Genomic DNA, 27,029 nt, shown 5'->3' on the forward strand with positions numbered 1-27,029 from the left:
CATTCATTATGTTAACCGAATAATTTTGTTCTATTTTAATAAATTCATTTAGAAAATTTGCTTTAATGCTTTTAATGTATTTTGGAAGAGTCATTGACCAAGATGCGTAGCAGATACTTGCGTTCCCCTTCCCCAGACAGAGAGACAAATCACTGATACTCTACACAATACAGTGAGCTTTTAATACGGCGAGCTTTCAATGGCGTAACTAAACATTCCTTCATTACTAGTACTACAGTGACGTTTTAAGAGGGTTCAGTTGTTAAACTGTCAACTTGAGATTTGAATCAGTGGCGGAAGGAAGTAGTTCTGCACAAAAGAAGGGTTTTAAAGACACTTGTTTTTTTCTGCTGCCTCATGCCTACAGCCGTTTCTTTATTTATATGTATATGTATATGTATATCATGGTCATGGTTATTTCTGCTCTGCTCAATACAGAGTTGAAAGGCAAAAAGTGAAGGTAAATTAAACTAAATGTATTTTTTATTAGGCACTGAGTGACCTTTCTGTGAAAACGTAGTCTGCACTTAAGACCGTATGAAGGTCTTCATGTTAAATGGACCCTCTGATCCTCAGGAGTCATGTGGTTTCATTTGGCCACGGACGCTGATGGCGATCCTACAGGCCCTGGATCACCTCAGCAAAGAGAGCTCAATGCTAAAAACCAACACGCGTACAATAACTCACCCTGGGATTCCACAAAAGAGATTCACTCAACCCAAATTAAATTACTATTATTGAATCATAATTTGAGTCACAAGTTGAGTCAGTGAGTTCATCTGGATTAGTTCAGAGAAGATCTATGTGAAAATAAGCATTAGTTAAGCATTTTTACGGCCTCTGACATTTCCAGCTCCCATTCACTTTCATTATACCGAAAATAAAGAGAGTGGCCAGGACATTCACGATTGCGTTTCATCGAGGAAAGAAAGTCGTTCAGGTCTGGAACGGCATGAGGGTGAATAAATAATGACTGTTTTTCCCCAATACAATGAGTCACATATTTATTCGAAGAAGAAAAAGAATTATTTTGCCAATTACATAAGTGAGGATCGGCACACAGAGGTGAATGCAACAGATTTTTCCTCAGTTATGGATTCACTTATGGCCACTGGCCATGCAGAATTTATGAGTCTATTTCATTTATTAGTGTAGTGATTCCAACGGCACAGAAACTTTGCCAGCTTTCAACTAGATTTCTTTGAGCCGTATTTCACTGCTTGTTGGCTGGAGTTTCTAAAAATCGCACGATGCTTTTCTTCTGCTCTGCTTGAATAATGGGGTTTTGAGGCAAAAGTGTCATGGGCTGATTTTGTTTTCCTTGCTTTAATTGCAAAATATGCCGTAGGAGCCAAAAACGTTTTCTTAATGAGACAATGAAACCTTTATTCAGAATCGGGGGTTATTATCATTAACTATAACCAAACCATAAAATTTCATTACTTGAAATAAAACAAACACTATCCGAAATGAAATAAAATATAAAAGCCTTAAACTTGTTTTATAAACTTTATTTCAGCTACCTGCCAGAGCAGCGTTTCTCATTTTCTTTTAGTGCGTAGACGTAATGCAAAAAATCTCCCCAAAAATAAATAAATAATGCTCAAAAAAATACTAAATACTTTCAACTTAACATATTCAGATCGCTAACAAAAACTTTATTAGTATATTAACGGTATTATCATAGCCCTGCGCGGGATACGCTGATGTTTTGATAAATATTTAAAATAATATGCTTCATTTTAAATGACGGAGAGCATTTGACTGTTGGCGCATTGTACTGCTAGTTCCTGGATGGCCATGAACAGGCTTTTTGTTGTAACCTTATGTAAATACGAAAAGTTAAGAATTGTATGGCTGATGAGCATTTAGACTGTTGGCTTATCTGGCAGGATACAACTTATTCAATGATATGGATGGCTGACTGAACACAATGAGGTTATTTTTTTTGTCTTAGCACCCTCAATCAGAGCTTTGAAATTAATGCCTGTGGAGACATTGCAGATAAAAACATGAAGAGAGTCAGTCAGAAGTGATACCAATCACATGTAGCTCCGCTGCTCCTACTTCTTTTTCCCGGCGGTCTTCCTCATGTCTTGGCAACGTGGGGAACTGGCAATGTCAATTTATCAGAGAACAAAAGAGACACTATGTGGGTAGGGAATGCGTCTGTAGGCCCTTGGAGAGGAAACAGACCCCCCACCTCCTACCTGCGCATTCAAACAGGATGCCGGATGCATCACGTTCCTCAAACAGACAAGTGGAACCTCGTAATTAGCATTTTGGAACTTTTACTTTTGTTTGTTTTTCTCGTCTCCTTTTTAAGTTTTCTATTCATGTTGTGTATATGCGTTCGGTATCATTCCAGAGCTCAGTGTCCTAGAAAGTTTCTAATAAAATTAGGACTTGGTGGTATGACAGTGTATGGGGTAGCTATGATGGATATTTTGCACATTTTGTCTGTATTGAGTATATGCAAGAAATATACATGAGAAAATAAAGTATAGGACGCGCTTGATGTTAAAAAAGAAATTGACAGCAATAAGCCGCAAAAGGAGCTCGTTTTATATGGCATGGGTCTTAAAGGAATAGTTCACCCAAAAATGAAAATCCTGTCATTTTTTACTCACCCTCATGTCGTCCCAAACCTGTGTGGGTTTCTTCAGTATTTTGAGGAAAGTTTGTAACCAGGCTTTTTTGGGTCACCATCGACTTCCATAGTATTTTTTTCCTACTATGGAAGTCAGTGGTGACCAAAACGGAAATCTGTGTGTTCCTGAATTCAGTTCTCTTTTGTGGCTTATTGTGCTTTAATTCACATTTGCGAAATGGGTGAATGTAAGCAATTGAGAGAAAATCAAATTTGCCTCCGTATATTAGATGCTTATAGTACATTAACACCAGATAACACCGGAAGCGAGTAAACTTGAAATTTTCAGGCATCCAACTATGTGCGAACAGCACGATTTATTTGTAGTAATATCATCCTAATATACCTGCTGCTGTACTGTTAATGTTAATAAAACGACAAAAAGAAAACCAACCTCTACTCTGAATAAATTTTGAAGCTTTAATAATAAATGTATATTTAAATTTCTGTATTTTGTTACTGTCTATGTGCCATATTGTTTGCATCTGTATTCTTATTTCGTAATTAAAGTGATAAAATGGCAAAAACCTATATTGTTATATATTGATTATATTAGCCACACTAATTTGTTGTTAGCTAATATTACACATAGTTTAAATATTTCTTATTATTACTTTATAATAATTATTCATTATTCATAATAATCAAATCATAAATGATATATGAACAAAATGTATCGATGTATTGTTTCTTTGTTACAAGATATCCTCATACGTCTTCTGTCTTTCTTGTTCAGGTCTGTGATCATCTGGTGATTTGTTTTTCCTCCAGAAAACAAGGTAAATATTAAACATTTAATTAGTTTGCTCTCCTGTCATTCGTAATTTCATGAAATCTAACATTCAGTATACATTATAAATATCTCAAATAGGCTTTCTAACCAGTGCAGTCATCTACCTAAATCAGTTTGTCAAATGCTGCATGAACTGTCAGACCAACAGCCAATCAGAATGTATTTGACATTTAATACCATGTGTTGTGTTGTGAGAAACAGAATATTAGACCAATGACATTTCCAGTAGGAAAGGCTAACTAAATTCTGTGTAGTTTTCATATTGTCTTGTCTCCATCCATTTGTTTTTTCCCTCTCTACGGTTTAAAAGTGGTATGAGCTGGGCTTACCGGTTCATTTTGTTCTTTTACGTAACTTTTGAATGCTTTACATTCTGTACACTAAGAGCTGTCTCACCGCACTCCTGACGTAAAGACAAACACACACACACACACACACACACACACACACACAGAGAGAGAGAGAGAGGGTAACTTACATAAGCTGGCCTAAGTGTCAGAGAGGCCAGCGGCAGGACAGAATGTCATTTCTCTGAAGCATGGCCTAGTTCCCATCTCATTGCCTTTGCCTATGTAAAACAGACTCACTTTTGCTCAATAAGCAGTAGATCAAAAAAAAAAGCAGAACATGATGCATTTAGTTACATAAAGGCATTCTTGCAGATCGCCACCCAGTTGCCCCTTTCACTTGACTCAGAGGAAGCAGTGTTCAACTTGCTGACATGAAGGTTCCCAGGGCAGGCTTCATCTTACACCATGTGGAACCTTCTTCAGATCTTGAGGGAATTGAAATGCATTAAATGTATTGTACGCAAAGAGGAGCGTGAAGTGGAAATGTCTTTAATGCCAATGTAACAACAAAAAAGACTATTCACTCAATGACTTTCATTGAATGGAGGATTATATCTCAGGTTTTAACCCAGTCTGTCCAACCACTTACTGTAGGGTTGCACTAGTCTTTTGGAGAGGGGTGGTGCCAAAATCAAAAGCGCAAAATGGAACCCCACAGTCCCTTTCCTCTGTAAGATTCGAAATAATTTCTGTGTTGGGTTTCGGATTTGTGCTAAAAAGCCGCTTTCATTTATTTATGTTTAATTACGTTCTATTTACATCATACATTATATATGTCTAATGAATTGAATTCTGTCATGTAAAACACGAGCGTATTGTTAAAATCTACTGTTTTATTCCGACCACAGGTCAGAGGCTTCTGTAAATGGTTAGTTTATATGGAGAGTTAAGTTTCATTTAAGCCTAATAATGCAAACCACAAACATTTAATAGTGACAATTAGGCTAAACTGTAACTTGCGTACAACTAATGCAACTGACTGCTGGTCCCATTATTTTTTTTTAAATAATAATAAAAAAAAACTAAACAAAAACATCAATAACAATAATGGGAGAGAAAAGGTTATAATGAGATATTTCGATGCAAGTGAATAGGGCCTATATTTGAAGGATTAGAAGTAGAAATGGAAAGCTTATTTTTTATTTTTCTTGTTGTCAGTTGTTGTAGGTGCTCTGTTGTAATGATTACTTGAATGACTTAAACAGAAAAGGTAAAAAATAAATCACTGTAAACATGATGTGAACTCATTATTTACATCTTGTGGCAATACTAGCATTTTAACAAATTGGCACTATTCATTTCACTGGAGCAAGGATTTTTGCTTGTATTAAAGGAAAAGATGGACGAGTGGAAATGAATTTTTTGCAGTAAGCAACATTTTGCCACAAAATTTGTCAATTCAGCTTAACTTATACCGAACCCGAAATATTACATGTTATCTTGCATTGGAAACGCACACATATAGCTCTCCTCTGTAGGCAGGGCATTAGGTTTTGAAGCAGAGCCTTTAAGTCAATTTTTGATTTGCATGAAGATTCATGTCAGATGTCTATTATGATTCTGTAATTGTATGATAGATGTGTTTCATACGATGTTATGAAACATATTCTAGTTATTTCACAGTCGCAGTGAGATCTCTGAGGGCAGGCGCCTCCATTACACTAAATGAATTTGTTTTTGCGTGTACTGATAGCACTAAACGCTTCTCACCTCTTAATTGATTTTCTCATTCATCTCCGGGGAATGTTGTTCACAGTCATGGATGCTTCTTAAGGAGCCACGATTCAAGCAGGCAGCAGTGCGGACAATCCACCCCCCTTCTCCACCCGAAACTAAGACGTTGCCCTCAGAACTAATAATGGGTTTTAGTGCATGCTTCTCCGATTGATCTGCTAAAACTATAAGTGCAAGCAGAACAAATCCCTGTAATGATTGCCTCAGGAGGGGAGCCAGCACCATGCTAAGTGTGTGTGTGTGTGTGTGTGTGCGCATGTGTGTTCGCCGGCTCATAGTGCCATTCGCACAAATTATCTCCCCACTGTACACCTCCTCACAAACCTCTTTTCCAATTCATTCAATCAAACTAGGCTCTCCACTCCTGAGTCCTGTATAGTTGGAATTCTAATACTCTTGAAATCTGATGTTATATATTTTTTTTCTTCAGAGACCTGTTGTTAAACTCACTCAGTCAATTAAAGATCTATAAGCTACATAAATCCACAGCAGAGAAAGAGAAACGGATAGGTAAAAGCCAATATGAGATTGTGAGCTTTTATTTGTTGACGTTGGAGCATTGTGCAGTTGACCCTAAGACGCTTTAACGTTTAACTTGTTCACAATTAGTTTTCAAAACGCATGCTATGTTTGCTTTACTTTCATCGCTGCTCCTTAATAAGGAGGGAAAACTATACTAAATATCTATATCTCAGTATTGGATGAAACCCAATGTTTTCTTCCTTTTTCAAAATCATCCTCATTGCTTGAAGGCTACAGTTAGTACTGTTTTGCGATGTTTTTCATTTTACGTTTTTCCCCTCATCGGATGAATCGGGTTTCTGTGTGTTTCAAATTTTAGGATGACGGATGCAAAAATTTCAGACTCGGTATGCAATGACCATAAGGCCTGTACCATAAGGCTACCAATGTTCAACAGGAAAATTTGGTCCAAATTTCCACATATAATTTGGCTATTCAGACCTATGTGTGAAAAAGACAGACAGGCTGAATGAAAATGTAAATTCATTCGCTGACAGTAGGTGGCACTTACAAAAATGTAGAAGACACGAGAACCAATTCTGGATTCTTCCTGTGCTATTCACTGGCAAGTTAACTAAATAATATCTGTGAATGACTCCACATCTTAAGGTGCATCTTTAGTACAATTATTTCATGAGGAATGAACTTTGCAGCTGCGTGTTCTATATAACATGAATGTAATCCCAATGTGCTTCATCCACCATGTTGTCATGTGACCAGTTGCATCACTTCACTACCATTCACAGCATCCTTTCCCATGTCTTCATGGGAAATTGACCTCGAGATGACTTCAGAAATTAGTGGTTCATCAAACATAAATCTTACTGAAGTTTTCCACATCGCATGTTATTGCATGAACAGGCCTAAAACTGTTTAGAAATGTGACTAATGTCTATTATTTTAACTTTAAGTTTAGGAATTAACTTTAGAAATGAATATAACCAAATTAAATACATAAAATGATAATTGACATGCACGAATTCTTAGTGTTTACTATAGAATGCAAAAATGTATTGCTTTATTCCTGTTATTCTCTTCCCAAGCAGAGCGCAGAATTCACATTATCACGCTGAAATTAGCTGAAGTTCGAATTATCTTTGGGTTTTGGCCTTTTTTACACCTTTACACTTTTTTACTTTACACACTTTACTGTTTTTAAAAAAGCGCTTCGTTCAATTTCGTTTACTCCAAATTTCTTAAGCCCTATTTCTCACTGGAATTTATATTGACTTTCCAATAAGACCCTATGTCAAGCGATATAGCAGTCCTTCTCCCCCAGCCTGCCTCGATACTGTCGGAAACATGTTCTTCTCAAACAGAACTGAGGCATCAGTTGTACGTGTTCATGTGTGCGTGTGTTTGAGAGCTGACACATGCCCAGTGGTGTTTGTTTTTCAGGGCATGACTTGACCGCTGCTCGGAATTCCATCTCGCCGGCCATCTGAGAGATGAGCTTCAGGGTCCTCTGTCACGTTATGCCTGTACCACAACCCTGAGCTCGCAGCCAGATATTTTTTGTTTTTGTGTTTCTGTGGGGCTGTAGGTTTCCATGTACTCAACACAGTCCAAATACTAATCACTTGGAGTAGTTCAACTTTAGTCATGCTATTCTAGCAGCAGCGCTATCAAAAACTATCTCTTGTTGTAGTCATCAGTAAAGATGGCGATTATAAGATCACAAGGATTTTAACAGACATTCCACACACAAAAAAAGCAGTACGGTGCAAGAGCTTTCACTGGGGCTGTACCCTTAGGCTGATGATACACAAACTTTTGAGCAATTTTACCAGGCAACTTTTTTTCGGCAGTGTTGCTTGGGCACTTTACCGCTGAGAATGGGTAACAAATTTCTGTCTGGATATTTTAGATCAGTCTTGGGCTCTGTGTCTTACCTGCTAGCACATTGACCGCAACATTTCCCAAAGTTGCCGGACAACATTGCTCAAAAAGTATCATCAGCCTCACACATTTGTACGTTTTCTATCCCTAAAGGGTGCATAGTAGTAGCCAAGTGGTACATATTAGAGTGCTGCAAATAGTAAACTGTCCATGGGTAGTTTTTAGTCTTTTCGATGCTACTTTTTAGGAAAAAAATCAATAGTTACATTTAGTAAATAAAAATTATGAAAGCAATTTTACTTTAAATAAAACATTTAAAGCGAGCGTAACACAGAGTTTCAACCAATCTCATGTTAATCTCGAGTCCCTAAGGAGTAGTATTGCATTATTCATATCACCAAAGAGACTTTATTTTGGTCACACTTTATATTAGGTGGCCTTAACCACTATGTACTTGCATTATTGTTTATGTACATGTTTTTTTTACATTGTACCTATATCTTTTAAAATTACATCTGTAATTATTTTTAGAATTACGCTGTAGACCCATCCCTTACACTGTAACCCGCCCTTGAACCTACCCATACCACCAAACCTGTGCTTAACCATACTCGTATACCACCTCAATAGCCGCAAAAATGTTTTGCAATGCAATATGAACACAATATTTGCATTGAACTTATTTTTTGATGTCAGTGCATGGTAGTTAAGGCCACCTAATAAAAAGTGTGACTTTTAGTATTATCATATTTATAAAAGAAAAATACCACTTTATGATTTTCCCCGAAAACAGTCAAGATCCCTGCAGGCATGCTGTGGCCGGAGCTAAAGAATCACAAGCACCAATTGGCACCAAAACACAGTAATTTGATGCAGTTTTACTCGCCGCCTGTGGTTGCGAATCATGACTGGGATCTTTTTTTTTTTTTTGCTGGGACAACTCCATTTTTCAGTATCGAATGATGCACGGATTCAGTCTTGAACTGGGCCTTGGTTATTAAAGATTAGTCACCGAAATGACAGGAATTCACATTTGCGAAAACTCCATTGCTGCCCCGTTCCTGTTCATGTAATGTTGGGTTCTTTGGAGATTTCTTGAGCAAGTCCTGTGCATCACTGCCGATGACTTTGATAGGGGTGATCTTGCGTGATCTTAGTTGATGTGTCCGCGTGCTATTCCAGGAGAAATATGAGGAATTTTACACTTCAGGATGTCATGGATTGGCATGCTTAGAAAAAAAAGAAAGTATTTAAAAAAAAAAAACACAAAATGATATGAACCAGAAGTGAATTTGCACACATACCTCATTTCTCCAAATAGCTTTTTTAATTTATAATTATTTTTGGAAACTTTGGCCATGTTAAGCATGAGAATTCAACTCTTTAGCAATGTAAATGCATGAAGCAGCATTAGAACCTCTCTGTGAATAAGACAGTTATATATATATATATATATATATATATATATATATATATATATTTTTTTTTTTTTTTTCTTTCTTCCCTTAGTGCATTTATTGAATCTTTTGTGTAGAAGTCCTGTGCGGTCTGGATGCACATGTTGGATTAAATTTGACTGGTGAGACAGACATAGCTTCTTTGTATTTCCTTCTGCTGCTCCAGTGAAAATCTGAGTGTCCATTGCCATGGAAACCCTGGCGACCTGTCAGGTACAGGCTTTGGGGGTCATTTAGTTGTGGAATTGACGCAGTAGTGACCATAACAGCATAATTGTATTCTGTACAGTACTGTTTCTATTTAAAGGAATACTTCACCCAAAAATGAGAATTCTGTCATTATTTACTCATCCTCAAGTACTTCCAAACTTATATTAATTTCCTTGTTTTGGCGAACACAAAGGAAGATATTTTGAAAAAGGTTCGTAAACGGGCCTTTTGGGTCACCATTGACTTCCGTAGATGGAAAAAAATGCTATCGGAGTCAGTGGTGACCCAAAACAGCCTGGTTACAAACTTTCTGTAAAATATATTCCTTTGTGTTAAAAAAAGGAAGTTTTCATTTTTGGGTGAACTATTCCTTTATGTAAATGAAGACAGTCTGTTGCCAGATGATTTTATAGGATTTGTCTAAATCAAACTCAAATGACCAAGGTTTTTTTAGAGAGTGACTCATTCTAAACTGATTAGTTGGGAAACGTTATGTGTTCGGTATTCATCATGGGTCATTCATTTATCAGTTCATTCAGTAAAACTACTGGCTTTTAAGAGCATTTGAGTTTAAATGAACCATGGAGAATTAGGTACTCGTGACACAACCCACCTGTTCTGTGAGATGTGAGCGGTCCCTAGACACCTATTCACTGAAGGAACTCTGACTTCACTTGAAAGCAGAACATTTCCATTGCTCGCTTTCCGTAGCTGTCATACATACTGTCAGAGTGTGTGTTTGCATACAAAAACAAAAGTAATATGTGCATATATATATATATATATATATATATATATATATATATATATATATATATATATATATATATATATACACACACACACACACACACATCTAAGGTGCCTTTACTGAAGCCATAATAACCTTTGAAAGTGTGCAATTATAATACTTTATTTTTAGCACAGCTGTGCTGCAGAAGGAATTAAACAAGTTTTCTTTGCAGAATTTTACATTTGTACGTTTACTGTTAAAATTACTAAGGCATTTTTTCAGCCAGTTTTAGGCATTCTTATAGTGCTGTAATTAATCACACATTTGTCCCCATTTAAGAGTTTGGTGTCAATAAGGTGATTTTATATTCATAGAAAGCACATTATATGTAAGTAAGGTTGCAAATAAGTTCTTGGAGAATAAAATGTCCAAATTTGTTTTAAATAATGTTACCTTATCTTTCAAGAGAACGCGATATTGCACAATATGTTTGTAAGAATTCAAACAACATGCTATTCTGGCTTGTGCATATTGAAATATATAATAGAATAAGGAAGCATATTTAATTTTATTGTGTTTTAAAGAAATCTTACTGACAAATGGGCAAAACTTTGTATTCCAGTGCTGGCAAATCAGCATCATTACTTCAGTCTTAACTGTCACACTATCCAAGTAATTCTCTGTTATCCAGTTTTTAATTTGTTTCTATAAATATCTTTGCATGGAAAAAAAAAATTCAAGTAATTCTAATATGCTGATTCTGTCCTCAAGAAACATTTCATTAACACTTTCTATGAATCCTGCATTTAGAATACATTGTAATTGTATTCTTAAGGCATTATAATGAATTCATAATGCATTATAAAAAGCCTAATTATGTATCATAATATCTCATGAAAATCATAAAACTATTTTATTACAGTCACGTATTTGTGATTATAGCATTTGAGGATATCTTTATTTATAACACACAATGAACACTGTGTTAAATCGACTTCATTTATAATGAACTACAGTATATCATATCTTGACATTGTTTATTTAAGATCTGCACAGTACCTTACAACAATGTTCCAACAAAGTATCCTATGCTCAGTATGTCTTATCCAAAAAAAAAAATACTTATCGTATATTTAGCAGACACACTACTGTAATGAAGGCCAGCTGACATTCAGTTGCAGAGTTAATTATCAATAGGTAAGGTACCATCAAAATAATCAAACTGATAATAATAATAATAATAATAATAAAATGTGCAAAGCAAATGTGTCATATCACATACTCATGTGATATGAAATCTGATCTGATCTTATTGCTATATTATTATTACCTAGAAGTGGTATTTGTCTGCTTTAAGTAAAGTAACATAAGTAATATGTCAAGATATGAGACTTATATTGCATTATAACTAACTATAATCCATTGTAACCTAATCGAATCCTGTTCATCATGTGTGATAAATGATCATATACTTTTAAAAGCTATAACCACAAATAAGTAAACATTGTAACACATTAAAACGGTTCTTATGAATATTCATGAGACGATACAACATATTTCTAATGCATTATGCATTTATTATAACGCCTTAAGAATATCCTAATAATGTATAATAAATAAAGGCTTCGTAGAATGGGTTACCAACATTTCTTGTTGCTGTCAGTGGTAGAAAATGAGGTATATATGTCCAGTGATCATATGTAGTACAATATATAGTAGAAATTCTTTCCAATTGTACATTTCAGTGTGGAAACTCGGTTCCATGTACATTTTTACACCCCTCCTTGGTAATTTGCAGGCAAGTAAATATTTGTGAAAATCCCCCCCCAAAAAAGTCTCCAACCGTTCCTCGGAGCTATTTTAGATTAATGTGATGGCAGGCGAGTGAGCAGTATCAGCTGCGGAACGTGGTTGTGTGTAGCGGCAGCAGGAAGAGGGGAATTATAGCAAGTGTACGCCTGGGGCCAGTGTGTCTGACAGGGCCTGTGCGGGGGGCTCGGTGCAGGGTTCCTTGTTTTGCTCCTAGACTGTTTGTTGCTTCTTTGGATTCCTGGCTCTAAGTTGTTGTTCTCGGGCCAAATTCTCATCGAGCACACAGAGCGAGTCAAAGAATGAGCACTGAGTCCCGCTGCCAGCTGACTTTGAAGAACAACCCGAGCTTTCCATGGCAGCCATCGCCGTTACTGCTTCCCTGGGAGAGACGCTCTGAGGGGAAGCATTCTCCATAAAATGCTAATGTTAGATACTTCACTGAGCTGGAGATTCCCATGCCATTGGGTAATCCATCACCTTTCCTTCATTTTATAGAGAAGTCATTTGTCTCTTTACACTTTTGGTGAATTCTCTGAAGCTCTTTGCTCACGTCAGTCAAGAAGAATTGTATGTGGCCTTTTTTGCCTAATTGCTAGAGTAATTAAAAAATGCAGTGAAAAATGTTTTTTGAACACAACAATAATAGTTTCTATAATAATTGTTTTTATTTGTTTATGTTCAGAAAAGAATAAATAACGATAACCAGGTTATTATATTTCTGTAAATGCTTGCTCAATGGGAAAATATGTTTGCTTGGAGACAAATTCAATTGCTAATATGAGTCTCCAATTGTTTTTTTTTTTTTTTATTTACTTAAAGGGATAATGCACCAAAAATGAAAATGCTGGGAAAAATAAAATAAAATAAAGATTGCTTACTCAACCTCAAGTCGACTCAAACCTTTATGACTTTATGACTTTCTTTAGCACACGAAAGAGACAGTTTAAAAAAATATCTATCTATCTATATATTTATATAAAGGTATTCTTTGTAAAAATAAGAATTAATATGTCAGTGATTTATTATTTGTCCAAGTAAAACAATTACAGTTAACCAAAAACAGCCATATAGCTAAATAGCTATATATTTAAAACATATTTTTATTTATAAATATATATATTTTTGTACCATTATGGACCATTTTTTAAAAACAATATGCAGTCACTCGTGCTTTAATAAAGCATTCATCGATTTTTACCAAGAATCAAAATCGAATAGAAAAAAAAATAAAGTTCTCACAGAAGGAAAAAAAAACCGAGGAAACAAGACAGGCATAAATTCACTAAAATGAGTATTAAATAAATAATACAGTACTTAGTTCGATGTCACACAGTTCCTGCCCTGTTTTACATGGAGAAACACGGTCTTGACAAAAGTGTGATTCATTTGTTGTGGCATCTATTACAGAGCAAAGTGGCTGCACATCATTAACTTGAGTTTACTGGTGGAATGAGGCCCACAGTTCATTCTTTCTTTTCATTTCTTACACTTTCTCTTTCACATCCGGCAGCAGTGATGCGTTCTCATTGAGTCTGATTATGAAGTTTGAAAGCAAATTCATTCTTTTCTTCTTCAAACCTGCCTTCCCAGATGAAGAACTCTATTAGATGAGGGGAGATGAAACGTAGCAGTTAAGAGTCTGATATGCTCAAACGGTCCACATCCTCTCCCATTTGCCGTTTTGCATGTGATATTTATCTTGCAGATACTATTAAAATCAGATGAAGCGTCCTTTGACTGATAGACAGAGTGGCTGCACGACGTCAAAGCAGAGAGATGATTATCACGATCTGATATCGACACCTCATTACGTTCATACTCCTGAACAGAGGATGCAAAAAACTTTCTTTGTGCGTCAGAGAGTTTGCTGTTGTGTTCTTCTGTGCTCTTAACAGTTCTGCTTGAGGCCAGGCGAGATCTCTGCTTCTGTTTCGATAAAGTCGTTCAGAGGCGACTGTCATGTCACCGATGGTCAAATGGTTATATGGGTTAACCGCTATTTTTCTTTTTATTGGATGTTTCACAATTCTCTCACAGTCTGTTAAAATGTGTTTTTTTAAGATAATTGTCTGGATAAAAACGAATGTATCTTGACTGAGTTGTGTTAGCTGTAATATTTGATGCGATATGTGTAATTCAGTGCATTTTTACAGTAGGTTTGGACAGTGTGTCAGATACCAGATATCAGTACCATTTTACCATTTTTATTGGTGAATGTAAAATTAAGTTAACAGTTGATAATTTAGCAATTCCAAAGTCCAAGACTAGTGATTCTTAGTAGCAAATGACATTAAAATTCAAATTGGAATTAGAGTTTGAATCATTTTCGGTAGAAACGGCCGATTCCAATAAATTGGTTAAAATTCAGAAATCTAAAATAAAATCAATTAAAGAATATATTTTATTTGAAATCAGTTTTATGGTCATTGTTGTTGTTAATAATAATAATAATAATGCAATTATTAATAACAACTGAAAAAATATATGGACAATAAACATTTTTGGGTGAATTTTACACACACACACACACACACACACACACATATTGTGCATATTGTGTGTGTATAAATAAAAATAAATAAAAAATCCATTTATTAATGCTATACACAACCCAGTCGATTTTGGTGTTATATATCAAATTTGTTAATATTTGGTTGCTTATCAGCTTTATTTAATTGTTAGAAAATATCACATCAGTTCTGACATGTTCACATCCACAATATTTTGGATTGTAGTATTAGGGAAAATCGAGGTAAATTCCTGTCACCTGCCACTTAATATAGTTAGTAGCATCCTCAGCAGTTCCATGGCTTGATTCCTGGTCGCTTTAATGGACAGATCCTGCTCGAGGGGTCAAATTAATGCGGAGTCTCATTACGGTCAAAGCTGTATAACTATGTAAAATGAGTACAGACACGATCGCTGCACCAAATTTAACAAACAAGCAGTAAATGTCTGCATGAGAGATTTGGAATATTAGATTACTGACACATGCCTGAGAATGTTTGCGGGATGTGAGTGAAATCAGAGTAGATTTATTGCATGGATTATACATCTATGAGCGGGTTTGAGTTCGTTATAAGCCATCAGTTAAGCGCCGACAGCCATCGGTCAATTAAGAATTACAGGCCAGAAAAGCAAGCAAAGGTTTTGAACTTCCTCAATAATCCTCTTTGGGTGTGACAGGGGTCAGTGTACTGCCGAGTGAGTAATGATGGGGTGAAGGATTAAATATGGTCTCTCCCGTTAAATGTGTCCACAAGTACCCGGCTTTTAACCTGACATCTCAGACGGCTGTCGCCGGGCAGGCTTTGGGCTGCTTTTATTCTTATCTGCTGATTTGATAGACAGATGAATCACTGGTGTCCAAATGTGTCCAATTTTCTGACTTGCATGATCACTTGCGTTTATCTGGTGATGACGGGTGCTTTCAGATACTTTTCACCATTGCTTAAAACTGGCTCAAGTCTACAAATGGGGATGTGCTTATACAAACAAACTGAAGAAATCTGCTAAGCATTTCCAAACCGCAAAGAATTTAAACGGTGTCTGTTTTTTGTGTTTTTTCCAGTTTGAACATGTATCTATCTGTGGATAGTGGATGTGCAAATTTGGTCATTTTTAAAGAAATGCCAATGATAAATACTTTGTGGATCTTTTATGTGTGTTACAGAACACTGTATTGCCTGCATGGCACGTGGAGTGACAGTCTCTTCCTTTTTACTAATTAGAGCATGAAATAAACATAAATGAAAATGAGAAAATATCTTGTTTCAACCACGTAAAGATTTGAATACACACCGGTTTTTTACAAGATCAGTTGTAACGGCGTTAATCTGCTCTCGTGTCTGGTTTGTTTGTCAGGCAAAAATGTCTGATTCGGCTTTATGATTGGTTAGATTGCCTGCTGCTGTTCTTTCTATGCATAAAATAACTGACTGATATATTTAACCGCACAACTGTTTTCAACGTTTACCATAATTAGACATTTTTATCAAGTAGGAAATCACGTCGTTAGAAAGAAAAAGATTATGTGATATGGAAGACCAGAGTAATTGCTGCTGAAAATTATTTACATTAAACAAAACAAAATAAAATAATGCAGCTTTGGTGATTAAAAGCATAAAAAAATTTATTTTATGCTATCAGGCTTCTAGTTTTCCACTGGTTAGCCAAACATATCACTGGATGAGCCACACTTTGTACAGTCTTGCTATTAAATCAAAATTTACCCTATTAAGTCTCCCATGCATATATCAAAATGTCATAACCAGCTCTTCTTGTCATATAACTTTCTCTTCTCACAAATGCAAAGCTAGGCCATTGCATTCAGATCTGAAATTTACAATGACCTCTTTTCACAATCCAGAAAAAAACTATTAAATGGCTAAAATCAACCCCCACAACATGGATGGCATGTTGATTGCAATTTTCATTTCACGGCCTGTAAGCGGGAGCACAGTAAGCAACTCTTGAGCCCGGTTCTAAACGCAGAGGCCAGTTCTGGTTTCCAGTTGTTGTTGGCGGCTCTGCTGTATGATTTTTGGTAGATTGCATTTCTTCCCCCCCAAAGTATGTGTCGTGATGTAGGGACACAGTTTCTTCATTAAATATCTGACGTCTTGTAGAAAAGGCCCTGGAGGAACCAGGAGGATCGAGTGGAGCTCTTCACTCTCTCTTGGCCAGCACTACCAACAAAGTGCCAGGCAAGCCAGCAAAATCTGCCCATAAATAATTGTGCTCGTTGAATTCAGTCATCTTGCGCTTGAGCAGCCTAGTTATGAATCTCCTCTTTTTTATGCACTTTGACTGTATCAAATGAAGATGTTTCCTACTTCTAAAACCAAATGCAGATCAAGCTCCCATAAGCCTGCTTCTTTCGAGAATGAATTCCGACGTTTTAAAGATTTCACTGTTTAGTGTTCTGTATTTAGGCGTGAAGATGTCATTCAAAGTGGCCTTTAGTAATCCTTGGAAACACCTATTTTAAACCAGCTCTTTTCTAGCTTGAAATCAACTTTTGCGCTTCTTTTAATGGAATTCGGCAGATTCTTTTATTCATCTTTTTTGGTACTTTTTGTTGAAAAGTTTAGGCTGAATAAAATGTCTCTTGTGCACTCTTAAAGACTTCACAGAACACTAAACAATCCTCATTTTCTTGGTCTGCATTATGTAGGTGTGAAGCATGAATAGATGCATTCGGATGGTGGGGGTTCTCCGCTTGTAAAGCTTTGAGAGTCACAAAATATCATCAGCCCTCCTCGGTCTGAAGGGAGAGTTTGTGGTGTTGACATGTATGTTCCTGTTCAAAGCAGTATATAACGGGGCGATTTAACGTTGTTTAATGAGGTTTAATTGAAATAATGAGTATCAAATAATTGGCTGTTTTCCATACAGCCCTCTGCTTTTCACGAGGAAGAGGACGAAAACTGTGTCAAAGATGAAGAGGTCCAAGGTCAGGATCCGTTACAAGAGACTGTTTAATTTGAGAACTGTAAACCACATTTCAGCTCGGGTAATTAAATGATTCAGTTGAAATATGTCACTAGATTTTCGAAAAACATGAAAAACAAACCAGAAATATTAAAAGACTTTCATAAAATAAAAAGCCAGTATTTTTACGCCCTTTGAACTGAAAATATAAAAAAAACAAAGAGCATATATGTGACATTTATAGGCGTGTTTTTCACATTTGATTTAGTAAATTGACCTATTTCTTATGACAGTCATGATCTATTTGTACATGCCACGTCACCACTCATCCAAGCTGTTTGATATTATTTGTTTATCTTACATTAGTACTGATTTTATTGGTTGTGTAGGAAACCAAGACAACTGTCGAAGCCATTGGCGAGTTCTCTTACTTTCTTTCCAATTCTCCATAGAGGAAAAATTCCGACTGTCATTAACTAACCATGTATGCAACGAGGAACCAAGAGTCTTGTGGCGTTCTGATTCCATGGCCTCTCTGCAAATATATTTCATTTGAGTTTATGAATGCAATGTGAATGCTGTTGGTTTCCAAGTCATAAACACAATTACCAAACTGATTTATGGGACGGCAGACTGTTGAAATATATATTTTTTCAATTGTAGGTTTTTTAACTCGCGTTATAAATCAGGGTAGTGCTGACAACCAGTAGTAAAATGAATTTAGTGTCATGGCCTCATGACTGTTTGTGTGTTCAGGGTCACAGTGCAATTCCTCTTTATAATATATATGCGCGTGTGCAGTTCTGCTGAGCATATTCGTTTAAATAAATATTTGTTGATCCTAAACTATCGGGGTAGGCGCAAATGTCCTCTCTTTTCACATGAACCTACAGATGTCTACCCACTCTGGTACACGCTTCCTCTTCTCACATCTCAGCATGGAGAAAGACCGAACTGAGTCATCTGAAAGCACACCAAGCCATAGCAAGAGAAGAGCTCTCTCAGTATTAATAGCAGACTTCTGCTGTGATCCTGCAGCGAGAAGAAAAACGCAAATGATGTTCCCGGCCTGGGCTTTAACCTTTAATGTTTTAATCATTCCAGAAATGAGTGCAGTTGATTTAAAGATCAAGGCTGGAGTTCGCTCTGTACTCCCTTTAGTCAGAACAGGTTGCTATCTAAATCATCTTCTTCAAGATTAGCTTGTCAATCATTTAGAACGTCTAAACTAAACATGCAGATTTCGTTTTGAAGGATCTACGGTACTGTACATTTGGATATAGAAATGAAATGGGAAACCTTATCATGTCAATCATATTTCAAACATCTGTTATTTCTTAATCTCACCAAACCTTTGAGGATGTAATTTACTCGGCAGGATTTTCCACTTTGGAAGTAATAAAGTTCTAATGGGTTTGTTTTGCAGGTGTTTCTTTTGAAGATTTATTTGGTTTTGTTCATCACATTCCTTTAAGTTAATGAAATCTTTTGGAACTGGAGATGGATATATAAAATACATAGCTGTTCAAGTCATGTGATATGAAGAAAAGAGAGAGAGAGAGAGACAGAGAGGACATATGTACACTTTTTAGTGCAAACCCTAGTTTTAGGCCATACAATTTGGATATTCATGTTACAAGAACATGTTTAATATTTGAACATAAAGAAATTCTTACATAAATATTAGTACTGCAATTTCACAGATACACTTGTAAATCGGTCCAGTTCATTTGGAAACAAAGTTTATATTCAGTTGCGTTTATTTGCAGGTTTGGCTTTCAACAAACCAACAGTACTAAATAGTCTAAATAATAATAATTTCTCATCTCTCAATTTCTGCAAGAATGTGATCATATGTTGTTTAAAAAGTATAAAATATATATTTTTTACTGTTCAGTTTTTAAATAAAAAGCTGTTAGGTTTTATTTAAAAAGGGCATCCCTTAAATGAACACAGCTCATCGAGGCTTGCAGTGCAGTTTTCTGTAGATGTGTTAAAATTATATTTTAAAGTTCCCATAATGCTCAAGCGATGTGACTTATCCTCCAGTGACCTATCAGTGGTTGTTTATATCTTTCAAATGATCGTTCCCTCATTTGTTTGTGTTTGTTTATGGGTCGAAGATCGCCTTAGGGTCTATTGAGGTGAACGGCGCTGACATGTGTCAATCTTTAACAGTCTCTTTAAAGGTGGTAGGCACGAATCTCTAAGATGTTCTACCATACCATTGGCTGTCTCCAAAATCAAAAGCCGCTTATTATGCAAGCTGTCCAAATCCATTTGATTCCTTCCTTTGCCAATATGGAGCTGTCACTCTCTATCAAACGCTGATATTTATATTTACCGTTTTACACTGTGAAACTCTGGATCCCTGTCACGGGGGAGCTGAATTGGAGAGTCCCAAAAAACCATGAATCCATAAAGGCACTTGAGAAACATTCTGACAAGCTGTGAAGACGTGAAATTTTTATGGGTTTGATAAACATGTTTTGTTATCAGGGGAATTGAATGCATATTTTTTAAGCAGACATGGAAGAGAGTCGATACTTCAGGCCTGTTTGGAGGTCTCAACCTTTAAAAATCAACATGGGGTAACGTATCTCTTGATGTCCTCGCACGAAACGATCAAATGCCAACATGGCTTAAAAGTGCTCAGCAGGCAGTATGCTAAACATGGCGAGGGTCTGCCTTCATCTAGATTTGCCTGGCGAACGAACGCGTTTCCCTGTCTGCCGCAGATGGAGGGGGAATTGAGATCTCCTCCATATTAGTGATGCATTGTTTTAATCCCATTCGTAATGCCTATCAAACGGCATGAGCTTTCTCAAACACTAGGCTAATTTGGAAAACAAATCAGTGGTGGCCTTGTCATTTGATTAGTGCTGGTTTTGTTAGGCTTCCTTATTAGCCTAATTAGCTCTTTGTAAGTATGAGATATCTACCCTGGGGATGTGGCCAGTAGAGAACCTGACCTCCAACACGACGACTGACCCTGCTCCAGCTAAATGATTCCTAGCAAAGGCGGATGCCAACAGTTGACCCTTAGTGTATATACATGTAAATGCTTTTTTTTAGACAATATGACCACTTCTCCAAACGTAAACAGCCAGACAGTGTCAGATAATATAAAGAGACAGTTTGAGATTGTTATCTGCAATAAACACTGAATTGCCGGGTGAGCAGATTTAATAGGCAAATGCACTGTAGACTAAGGTTTCCAGTACATGAAAATCAGCTGGGATAACAGCGACTACAACTGATGGATAACCGTTCTTCATTAATAGCAAAAGCCTGTGCAACAGGTCCAGTCTCGCTGTTTTATCTTGTTCCTAAACTGTTTCCTGCCACAGTTTCATTGGCGATGTTGGAGATTAGAGGGCCAGACAATAATGCTGTTAGATATCTTGTAAATTGGGGGTTTAGATAAGGAATAATTGAGCTTAAACAATGTCTTCTATGTGTTCGGCTTTTGATAGAACTGCATCTGAGGTATCAACAGTGAAAAACTATACCGATGACAAGAACAGTCCCAACTGACTGAACTTGTAGGCTCCAATGAGAAAGTTCTCATGTGTTGTTAGTCAGTAGTGTTTTCTCTCACTTTTGTCTCTGCGGGATTTACTGGAGGGATAAAGGTCAGGTAAACTTGATGAAATATTAATAACTCTCTGCAAGCAGTGTTGGATTCTGCCAGTGTTCAGGAAAATCACCTAAACATACAGCTGGTGAATGCTGCAAAAAACAATAAAAGCTGATGTTTAGGAATCTTTTATTGTTGTTCTGAACTTCTTTATTGGTTATTGAGGGGATTGTATTAATTAAAGCCTTAGATTTAGAGAAACTAAAGTAATTCGAAAAAGATTTGTACACAAATGAGAAGAAGACTGGGGACATAAAAAATGTTTTGAGCTAATGGGTCACCCTTTCATACATATTTATACTCATATTTGTAGTAAGCGAAAAACCGCTGTAAAAAATTTACTTTGATTTGAAAAAACTTTTTTTTTTTTTTTTTTTTTTTGTGAAGTAGCATATATGTATTTATCCAGGCCAGTTTGTTTTAGTTGTTTGGTAGATGAAAATTTCAGTTTAATATGTAAAAAAAAAACAACAACAAAAGAACTTCTTCAGCTCTGATTGAGATGACAGTGTGGATTGAAAGAAAGCTGGACTTTCACTCGTTGCTCTGACTGTGCAGACTGGTTTAAACTCTGCCATCCACTTCCAATATTAAAGTTTCAGCACTTGGAAGTGCTCCAAAGCGGCCGTTTCCTTTTATTAATATGTCAACACGTGGCACGGTGTCAGCCTAGTGGTACTCTCAAATATTTACCCCACACGCTCACGAAACATTTTCAGATCCGTAATGCCCACTTGAACTCTTAACAAGGCCATGTTTCCAAACAGAGCAGTGTAGGGATGAGGCGATCCCTCGTCTGTGTAATGTTGCATTAGCCCGCTCAAGCGTTCAACCAGCTGTGGAAAGCAGAGAGCTAAGTGGGCTCGGCCGGGGTCCTGAACACAGATGGGGACCTTTAATTTTTAAAGCTGTTATTCGTGTTGCTGAGCTCTCTGCGTATTGTGTCATGGTGCATACGAGTGCTAATTCAGCCCTGCAACTCGCTCCTACCTTCCCTGCTGTATTCACTCAACCCACAGAGAAAAGAAACAACAGCGGCGCTTCTCTGACCTCAGATGGCTTCTGCTGTGAGAGCGTTTGTGGTTTGATATGATGAGAATCGGTCAGATTCTAATTCCTGATGGATAAGTGGATCAGTGTCACACGGACCATTATTGTTTTTTATGTACTACATTTAGTCTGTCTGCCCATTCATTCCAATCAAACATCCCGTATCAATCACTTTTAAATAATTTATCCATCCCACATCAACATCACAACTCTCCCTCCATCCATCCATCTGTCCGTCCCATTCAAACCACTCCATTTATTTATCCAGGTGTTGAGGCGTTGGGAGTAATCATCTAAGGAAGTCTACCTCATCCCTCCACCTGTTCATGCTTTTGTTTGTCCCATCCATCCATCCATCCATCCATCCATCCATCCATCCATCCATTGAAATTAAAATAAACAACATTGCTTCAAAAGTAAAAAAAATTAAAAAGAGGAAAAAAAAAAAAATATATATATATATATATATATATATATATATATATATATATATATATATATATGATTAACAACTATTTTATTTTGTATTTTTGGCAGTATGAGAGTCCTCATTCCATCATCTGTCCTTTTGAGACACAGGAAGTGTGTGTGCGACTTCTTTGTCATGTCAGAGTGCAATGTGGTATCTTGTTTATTCTCAAGTGTCTGCGGCGTTGTTTACGTGTCACTTGAACCTTCAGATCAGGGCCAGCTCTCAGTGTCTGTTGCAACACATGACCTGCCATGTCATTGCTTGACAACACACCAAAGGCTGACAAATTGTCACAGGCCATTAAGATGGCTTCCATGGAAATAACGGCGCCAAGAGATGGAGAAGATAAAATGAGATTCGTGTTCTACCTGAAATGTCATCCTGTTTGGCCTTCATGTTCTGATCACCCTTAGAAAAGCCCTTTCATATCGCATTGTTTTCAGATTCCTTTCACATTGATATGCTCACTCACTCGCTCACAGGCCTGTTGAGTATTTGTAAGTGTCACTGTGAAGTCTGGCAGTGGGAAGGTGGCAGTAACTCAAGCTCATGTCTACAAACACATGGACTTAGCCGTTTGATTAGTCAGCAAGCGGATGCTTTATTTCTCCACCGTCTGCCTTTAGGACAGCTGACCACTTCAACAGTAAATTTATCTTTTACTTAGGACCTGACAAAAAAGTAGTGTGACTGTAATGGTATTAATGGTAATTATGATACTAAGCTAGTGAATGGTTATAATATTGGAATATATTCATGCACTCTGGTAGTGTAAAATCAGAATTGAAGTTTGAGTTGCACTTTATTTTACAGCACATGTGAATCTACAGTGTATTTATCTAAGAAAGTGCTTTTAATATAAGGTAACTACATGGGTTAAGGTTAGTTTAGGGGTAGGTTCAGAGTTAGTAATTCGTTATTGCCTGGATAGTATAATTACTATAATAATTACATTACCTTTCTGAAGTTCGGATTGTTTAATTTGGAAAGAAAAAATACACTGCCATTCAAATGTTTGAGATCTATGTAATCTACATACTCAGCACTGCTGCATTTATTTGATGAATGGCAGTGTACAGTATACAACGGTAATATTCTCACAATTTAAATAACTGTTCTATTTTGACATACGCTAACATTTTCATTTATACTTACGGAAAAGCTGAATTTCCAGCAGCCAATACTCTAATATACTGATTTGGTGCTTCTATAAGATATTATATTATCAATGTTGAAAACAGCATTTTCATTCAATCAATCAATCAATCTATTCATATTTTTGTGTAAAACGATTTTTTTAGGGTTCTTGGTGAATGTAAAGTTTAAAAGAATAGCATTCGTTTGAAATTGTAAATAATAAAGAAATGCTTACTTTTGACCAAATGAATGCCTTCTGTTTGAAAACAATAAAATGTATACAAAAACCTTTGAACTGTATATTTCACTTTAAAAATCACAATCACATGCGCGAGCACACACATACATACAATAATTACAGATTTATCCTGGATTACATCACATTTTGAGTTGAGATGATACGACTTTTATTTTGCTCCTCTTGTTTTGCAAAACACAGTAGAAAGGAAGGTCCCTTTGTACCTCTTCCCACTGACATCCTGTGTCTCCATCGGACTATAGTCTCTTTGATCCACGTTGATCCCCCTGCTCACTGTTTTCTTTCTCACTGAAGAGGTCGGGGTTGAGGTTAAGCTGCGCTTTATTCCTCTCACACACACTCTCCAGGCATTATAATAGAGTCAGCAGCAGAGGTCAGGATATATAACACACCTTCGAGATTTTTTGTTAAGGAACGTGCTGTATAGATTCCCGTAGCGCATAGCGTCTGCTGTGAAATCATCTTTTTCAACCTTTACCAGAAAGTTCAGGTGTGTTAGAACCGTTATTGTGTGATAATGTCCCCTGTCCTTGTGCTGTTCCCTTTTTATGGCCTTTGATAGGTGCGTGTGTGTATGTGTGTTTGTGTGAGAGCAGAATGATGGGAAATGGAGAGCTCTGACACAGAAGGATCAATGGGGAAGCTCGGTAAAGAAAGTCTGCCGTGTGGTGCGGCTAGACGATATTAGAACACAATTGTGCGTGGGCTCTTTTGGCTCGTCTCTGGAGGGAAAACGTAAAGCCTGCATCAGTCAGAAGCAGCCAAACAGCGTACACAGCTACAGCTACAAAAAGCAACAATGGCACCCACAAAAAAGACCAATGGCAAAAAAAAAAATGAAAGATGTGTTGTGTTGAAATAGTTCAAATAACGTTTCATTCGATTTCAGAATGGTTGCGATGGTAAAACAAGTGCTATTAGAGAGTTCAGCCAGTGATGCATTCTTTCTCTTTTGTCTTTGCCTTTTTCTTTGTCAATCTTTTTCTCTTTCTTTCTGGATTATACTTAAAGTGCCCCTATTATGGTTTATGAAAGTTTAATATTTTGGTTTTTGGAGCCCGGAACAACAGATCGATCAAACAGAAAACACTTGCATTGTCTTATTATTATTACAATATGCATTTATTTTTAACTTATTTGCTCAAACAATTCACTCAGTGATCCTTTTTTCCAAATCCCTCCTTTGTGTGACATTTATCTGTGGCGATTGGTCAGATTTAACTTCCATTTCATAAAGTGCAGTGCTGCTTTGTGTACAGTCGTTACCAGGGAAACGGCTATTTTTAGTAAATTAATTTTCCTTCCAACCAACATGAACATCCGTGCATCAAAAGATCGGGCAATATGCTAATACTTCATGTTGACGTCAGAACAAAACGTCGGAGTCGACTCCATTAATAGACATTAATAGTATACACAGTGCAGGTTTTTAGGAAAAAAACTTTGCAGGATGTTTTTGTTCACTTGTGTTACACACTTCTAAAATGTCATTTTTAAAAATCCATAATAGGGGCACTATAAAAACACTTATATACCATCAATAACAATGCATAACAGTCAATAACAAAGAGTGACTTAATATAATTTAAAATGCATGTTCTTAGACGTTTTTAGAAATTTACGTTTTCCACTTACAGAAACTAACATTTCCATTTTTTGTTGGTTTTATATGATTTTTACCTTTTTCAAAGAAAGGTTAATTATAATGACACTTAAAGAAATAACTTATTTTATCTCCATTTTTAACACATAGAAATAGCATTTTATTTATGTATATGTATATATATATATATATATATATATATATATATATATATATATATATATATATATATATATATATATTTTTTTATATATATATATAATATATGCTATTTATGAAGTAAAAATAGATTGTAAATAATTCGAGTAATTTTTATTTTAGTTTTTGTTATTTTTGTACATCAAGTTAAACATAATGAAAATGAGAAATGTATTTTTGTAATGTATTTGATTTTCAGTCTGTGTTCATTTTGCTTCAAGTAACATGTTTTACTGGATTTATTCCTAGTTTCTTTTTTATTGTCAGTGTGCTAAAATAAAGCTGTTGAGTTAACCCTGACCTTTTGACCTTGACGCGCTGATGAAGTTCCTGTAGTGTTGCCGTTATTAAGCCATGAAGGTTTTTATTAAGCAGTGAGTTTTGTTTTTGACATTTCGTGCTACCCTGACATTTTTGACATATCCTTGAACAAGATGACCTGTCATGTATTTCTTCTTCCCGTGGTCTATTTCTTCTAAAAGCTTATTCTAAAGAAGAGGGGTTATTTAAAGAAATCCATCCTGAGTATAATGAGGAATATGTTAAGGCCCATCGGGGCAGCCAGTCGAGACTCAAAATACCATATACCATATATATCATGTTCATAAGAACCACCTCAACCATCTAGTTATCTCATTACGCTATACTCTGCAGATAGTTTGCATTAACATCAAACTATTTTGAACTACCAGAGCTATTTTGATCCCCGCATGGCACAGGTTCAGTCATTTGCACCTCAACACCTGTATCAAATCCCGCTGCATTTTCAACAAAAATAGCAAAGGATTTATTTATTGGGCTATTTATTATCACTACTCACTTGTAGCTTCGTAACAGACCTTGTAGAACTCATTTAATATGAATAATTCTTTGATTCAGTCTGCTTTAAACTGATCTTCCGCATTTGTAAGTCATAATCCGAATAATAATAATCAGAGCAGGGAAGTAAAAGTATGTATTGTTGAGTTGGTGCAATTTCTGGAGTCAAAATAGACAGCAGCGGCCCTGCAGCTAAATGGCCGAGCAGGTAAACAACACCGGTTATGTAAATATGTCTGTCTCAGAGACAAGCTGAACACAAATAAGAGCAAATAAGTTATTTTATTAAGTTGGCTAGAGCTGTGACACAGCGGTTAG

At 36.3% G+C, this 27,029-nt stretch overlaps 1 protein-coding gene across 2 annotated transcripts in view; it reads left to right on the forward strand.

The window, feature by feature from the left end:
• LOC122346939 (LIM domain containing preferred translocation partner in lipoma) overlaps positions 1-27,029 on the forward strand; it is a 159,986-nt gene that overhangs the window by 22,336 nt on the left and 110,621 nt on the right. For both annotated transcript variants that reach the window (XM_043241840.1, XM_043241841.1), the window contains exon 2: positions 3,387-3,429. The gene's annotated coding sequence lies outside the window, so the exon portion shown is untranslated. The remainder of the gene's footprint in view (positions 1-3,386; positions 3,430-27,029) is intronic.

This window comes from Puntigrus tetrazona, chromosome 6 (genome assembly GCF_018831695.1).
Source record: "Puntigrus tetrazona isolate hp1 chromosome 6, ASM1883169v1, whole genome shotgun sequence".
Lineage (NCBI taxonomy): Eukaryota > Metazoa > Chordata > Actinopteri > Cypriniformes > Cyprinidae > Puntigrus > Puntigrus tetrazona.